The following is a 6,000-nucleotide window of genomic DNA, read 5'->3' on the forward strand; positions in this document are numbered from 1 at the left end:
AAATAATGCATTTACGATCTACTTTTGGCTTCTTTTCTCAATACTTAGCTTCACAACCCTATATGCCCAAAAGAACACAAATACACATGTATTAGCTCTTAAACCTGCTTAAAGTAATGCTTAACATAACGAAAGAACACTTTGCATTCTTATCACACAAACACTTATCAAACTCCCCCACACTTAAGCTTTTGCTTGTCCTCGAGCAAAAATAACACAATAAAGCGTAAAAGAAGGAAATATTGAAAGTGGTCGGCCTTAGATTCACCAAAGCATGCAAGGAGAGCATTCTACAAGTAAGGGAAATTTCAACACTAAATATGAAAAATTAATGCTCTAGCTAAAAACTCGATTCAAAATGGGCAACAAATCCGAAATCGTGTAAGTGTGTGTAAACTCACTCAATTCAACCCAAAGTATACTCCTCAAAGTTTTAAGTATAAGGGACTTATTTATCCACAAAACATAAGAAAATAAAAAGATGGTAGTAGCTTCACACATCCTCTAAAGTAACCCTTTCCCAATCGGCCGGTAAGGTGGCTTTCACACTTTCAAGGTGGTAGCTCTTTCTACTGGAGTGGTAGCTTTCACTCATAGCACGAGATAGCTCTTTTCTCTCATTAGGGGCATAACTAGTATTCGAAAGTTATGAGAGTAGCTTCATACTTCATAGGGTGGCAGCTTTTTCCCAATCGAAAATGCACAACTAAACAAGTATATCTATTTTTTCTTTTATTTTTTTCCAATTTTTATTTAGCAAAAATAACACAAGAAATAAAAACTAATTAGTCCCTTAAACATCGAACTTGAGTTTCCAAAAAGAGTTTCATGATTGAGTGGTGCACAAATATTCATCGTGCAAAAATTCCTAGAAATTCAAGTAAAAACTAGAGCATGAGAACATTCAATGTCAAAATTTTTCCTAAAATCATGAATACAAGCATTGCAACTAAGGTGAACCGCCATTGGCTACGTGAGCATGTATGTCAATCGAAACTTGTGTAGAAGACATGTGTAATGTGAACTCCCCCCCACACTTAAGATGTACATTGCCCTAAATGTACACATGTAAGCACAATAGAAAGTAAATCAATCAAGTATATATGTGGGAGTGACAATTGAAACAATACTCCCCTGACTCCTAGTGTTAAGTTTGATGGAGTTAAATCCTTGGGAGTAAAGTTCCAACGTGTTATGAAGCACACACGGCCCACATTGGCCATGCCCATGACTAGTCCTCATTTCCCATACTGACAAGACCATCTGCACATATACACAAGGCAGTTCAGTGACGCTCAATAAAAACAAAAACAACTCGAGTTTATAAAAGATAAGGTAATGAATACAACTCTAGACTATAAAATGTAAATAAAAGATAAACTCAGATGGAAAAATCCTTTTCGAGGCAAGTGTAAACAAAAATGCGTACAGAAGAAAAATGCATCATGTCACTGCGTGTCGCCCCATCTCACTGGATAGTCGAAAGGTGCTCAGATGGATTAGGGTGATGGTGAGGTCGAGTGGGGGCCGAGGGGTCCTTAGTCTCCTGATGAAAGGTGAGGACGCATCTCGCTCTAATAGCTGTAGTATGGTGTCAAGACGTGCCATCATCCCCGCATACTGCACAACCTGTACAGCCCGGACCTCCGTGATCTCATTCGGAAGCTCACCCACAGCACTCTCGAGCCTCTCAGATTGATCATGGCCTTGAGAAAGAGTAGAAATATATACCGGGTGCCAGAATGTCTCCTGTATTGTAAGGGGTACTCCGGTTTCCATCAGTGCACACCGTGGCTCGGGAACCTGTCGTGAACCCTCTACTGCGTCCTTTTTGTCCTCAGTGGTCTGCGGGGTAGAAGTAGTCAAAATGTATGGTCGAGGTCCAACTCTACGCACTAATCCCATCATCCTAATTGTATCAAGTCCAAGAGGGGAGGGAACAACCGCCTTTTCATCACCTCGGATAGCGTCCAGAATAACCATCCCCAGGATGAGTCTAGTGACGTAGGGGCCAGCGAATAAAACTTCCACTCTCACAAACTGGCCTTGGTGCCTCAAGAAGTCTACCACTACATGCCCCAAGTGAATCAGCACATTCCGGACCATGGAATATAAATAAAGTAAGTCCTGCCGGCTCAAAACAGCTGTGTTGTCACCTCGGCTAGTCATAGGCTGATAAGTGTCTAAATGTAGGTATTTTCCTATATGTATCTTATACACTTTGCATGTATTTTGAGGTTTGATGCCCGTTTTGCGCTTAATCATGTACTATTTGCTTTGTAGTGCACAAGAAAGACATGGAGAACACGATGATATCATTTAGGGGAAAAGAAGAAGAAAACAATCCCAAAAGTATCAGAGTCAGGGTTACAACGAGTGAAACTTACTCGTGGCAACACTGCAGTAAAGGGACGGTTTGAAGTTATCTGCCCGATTTCATGCGGCCTCCATATAGCCCATATGGAGGTCGTATGAACCCCAGTATGGACCCCTTATGCACCCCGTATGAAGTGAAAATTTAGGTTTGTAGTGTTATACGGCCCCTATGCAACCCACATACGGCCCGTATGCTTTGGAGAGTATAAATAAAGAGTTCTAGGGTAGAAAGGGGCGACTTTTCCTTGCCCGTTTAGGCCACCACCACCACACTTATTTGGGGCCTTTGCCATCTTTCGATGGAGATTCTTCTTTGGAAATGAGCACACATCATCACCAATAGGAAGAGGAGCAAAGGAGAAGGAGTTGGAGTCGAAGATCTAGGCCATCATCGACAAACTTGTGAAGCGTTATCCATTCAAGGGAATCACAACCTAGAGGGGTTTTCATTACTTCTTTTATGTTTTTTGTCTTCCTTGTATGTTGTATAAGTGTCCCTTATCATGAGGGACTAACTTATTGTTGTGTTTGGATTTGGATGAACCCTATGGTGTATTCCTGCATAAGAACTTGAGATGTTGTTCTTCATTTAATTTGATGGTTGTTTAAGATTCAACCTTTCATGCTTTAATGCTTAGAATTACATTTATGGGGAAATCCGTAATTCTATTTTGAGTTGTATGCGTAGATGTAACCTACTCACGCGTAGTAGATCTAGGAGAGATTGAAAGGGCATACTTGTGCCGACAGGACAAGAGATTGGGTGTTGGTAGCCCTCCATTGCTAGGTTTAAGCCGAAGAAGAGTAGGTTTACTCCTATTAGAGATTTCCTTGAACTTAATGCGAACATAGGTGTGTTGATCATGAAGAGGTTCTGATTGGCATTCGTATAGGATCAGGGGTTACTTACCGAGAGATTAGGGCTAATCTACTCATGAAGTCTCTAGGTATTAACTATCATCAATGCATCTTTAAACCATCCTAGGTTTGTCCTTAATGACAACCCTAGGAGGATTCCTTGTCCAAACACTCCCTTCTCATGCTTGATACTCCCTTGTTTGTTTACATCCGTGTGCCAGTTACCTGGCCATAGGATTAGCTTAGGTTAGTTTATTTTGTTTAATTTGTTCTTCTTACAAAGGATTGTAGGCTAGATAATAGTTGAAGAGTGAGTAATAGTACTTCCTTGGCCCGTGGAACACGACCCCTATGTCACACACGTGGATATTACTTGGTGATCGCGAACACTTCGCGGAAGTAATGAAGTTTTTATGCCGTTGACGGAGAACACTCAAGGAATATTATTAGGAAGGCTTGTAGTCTATTTCTCTAGCCATTTTTTTCTTTCCCTTTGTAAATATTTGTCTTTCTATGTTTCTTCTACCCCTTTTGTCCATATTTATTTATTTTCCTTCTTTATTATTTTCTTTGTTAGTTTACTGATTTTAGTTTTTTTTGTTGACACAGGGCCATGGATTTTCAAGAAAAATTGTCGGCCACCATATTGTTTGCATTTCAGGAAAAGATGGAAAAATTTCTTGCCATGAAAGAAAGCCAAGGTTACAATTCACATTAGGGAGGGCACCTGATAAGTGCTTGTGTCATAAGAATGCGAATTATTCTTTCCTTATGTTGTGCATTACTTTTATCAGGTTTTAGCACTAATACTTGTGCATTTATGTTACTTTCATGCATATAGGGTTGTGAAGCCGAATGTTAAAGAAAGAAGCCAATGTAGATCATGAACGCACTATTTGGAGGAAATCTTGAGAAAGGTCAAAAACGAAGACATAAGTCGGGTTCAAGATGCGAGAATGTGTGCTAACCTCCTTGTATTCAAGCTAGCACAATGATTTGGAGGGGCACAAAGGCAATCATATTCGAGTATCCCGATTTGTGCATTGATAGCAAGAGCTTCACCAATGAGGTCGTTTATTGAAGAAGTAAAATTATATACAATGTAAACGTGTGCCCGTTTACGTTACCTCGATGAAAACATGGACTCAGGAGTGTTTCGGGTCGGCACTGTAGTAATATATTGTAGCAATTTACTGTACCAATTTACTTTAGCAGGTACTATTCACAGGCGGCTGAGAAATTGAATTTCAGAGAATCCACATGGGCATGTGGAAATCACCCACGCCCGTGCAGAAAATCCACAGGGGTGCTCACAGTAGCGTGTGGATGCCCAATTCCAGCCCTTTAAAAGCCGATTTTCAGCCCGATTTCAGCATTCTTTTCTCCATATTTTCCCCAACTTTCAAGAGAATGGTGGCTAGGGTTTTGAGAGGTATTGGCAAGGGTTTAGGGGAGTTTCTACGGCTTCGACATCGCGCTCTACTTGGAAAAAGGTTATTGCGGGAGCTTTCGTTGGCACCGATCCGGCGAGGTGTGCCCTAGGTAGGACAAGGGGACCTTTGGAGGAAACGATGCGACTCCACAAGACCATCGACACGAGTAGCGAGTGGGTTTTTCTACGGATTACTTGTTTTGACATTTGATTTCATTGTTGATTGTAACTAGCTACATGGAGAGCTAAACCCCTTAGTGGGTACTTGGATTTGTGAATACTAGGATGTATTTGTTTCATTAAATCTTTTATTATGATTTCCTTAATTGATGTTTTAATTGAGTTCCAATCTTGAATGTTTTATTAATTGAATGCTCCCGTAGAGTGACACTAGGGTTGAGAGTTCACCTTGGTAACCCTTGTGAGTGAGTGACACACCATGAGTGTTAGACAAAGCTAGATTGGAGAGGGTTGAGAGGATAAGTCGAGAGGTAGAGAAGCGTCCCCTTTCCCCTTCGACATGATTTATCCTACCTCTATTTCCTTGAGTTCTTTGCTGTCATAATAGAGTGAATAAGCTAAGGGATGACCTTCTACTGGGGCTTAGTTGCAAAAGAAATAGACCTCTCACTTGGACCAAAGGGTTAGGTCTACATCTAGAAAGAGGATTTATCACTTGGAATACCTAGAACTCCATGTGATTCTTTACAAGTGCGAGGTGTTGAGATTGTTTGATTTCTCCACGTGGACATCGTATAGAGTTAGTCATGGTTAACCTTAGATTTGGGACCGTGTATTGAAGGATTTCCATGACTCATTAATTCATTAATTGGGAAGCATAATAGTTGGTTCTGCACTTGAAACGATTGTCCTAGGCGGAACAATATCCGAGTACACCATTTATATTGATTACCTTATCTCTCATTTACTTGTGCTTCTCTTTCTTGTTTCTTTTATTCTTGTTTACAATACATCTTACCAACACAATCATTGTTCATTTTCACTTGGTTAAGTAGAAATTTCAGTATTCTTATTCCCTACTGATAAGTGCTTGTGCGATAAGAATACGAAGTGTTCTTATGTTACTTTTATGCAGGCAGGGTTATGAGGCTATTATGAGAGAAAGAAGCCAGTGTGGGTCGTAATGCACTAATTTTGTACGAAATCTTGCTAAAGGTTCAAACGCGAAGATGCAGGAATGTGTGCCAACCTCCTCGTACTTGAGTTAGCACAACTATTTGGAGGGGCACAAGGGTAGTCACATTCAAGCATTCCGACTTGTGCATATAGAACAAGATCTCCACCAACATGTCCGTTATTGAAGAAGTAAGGCG

Source organism: Dioscorea cayenensis, chromosome 4 (assembly GCF_009730915.1).
Source record: "Dioscorea cayenensis subsp. rotundata cultivar TDr96_F1 chromosome 4, TDr96_F1_v2_PseudoChromosome.rev07_lg8_w22 25.fasta, whole genome shotgun sequence".
NCBI classification, from domain to species: Eukaryota; Viridiplantae; Streptophyta; class Magnoliopsida; order Dioscoreales; family Dioscoreaceae; genus Dioscorea; species Dioscorea cayenensis.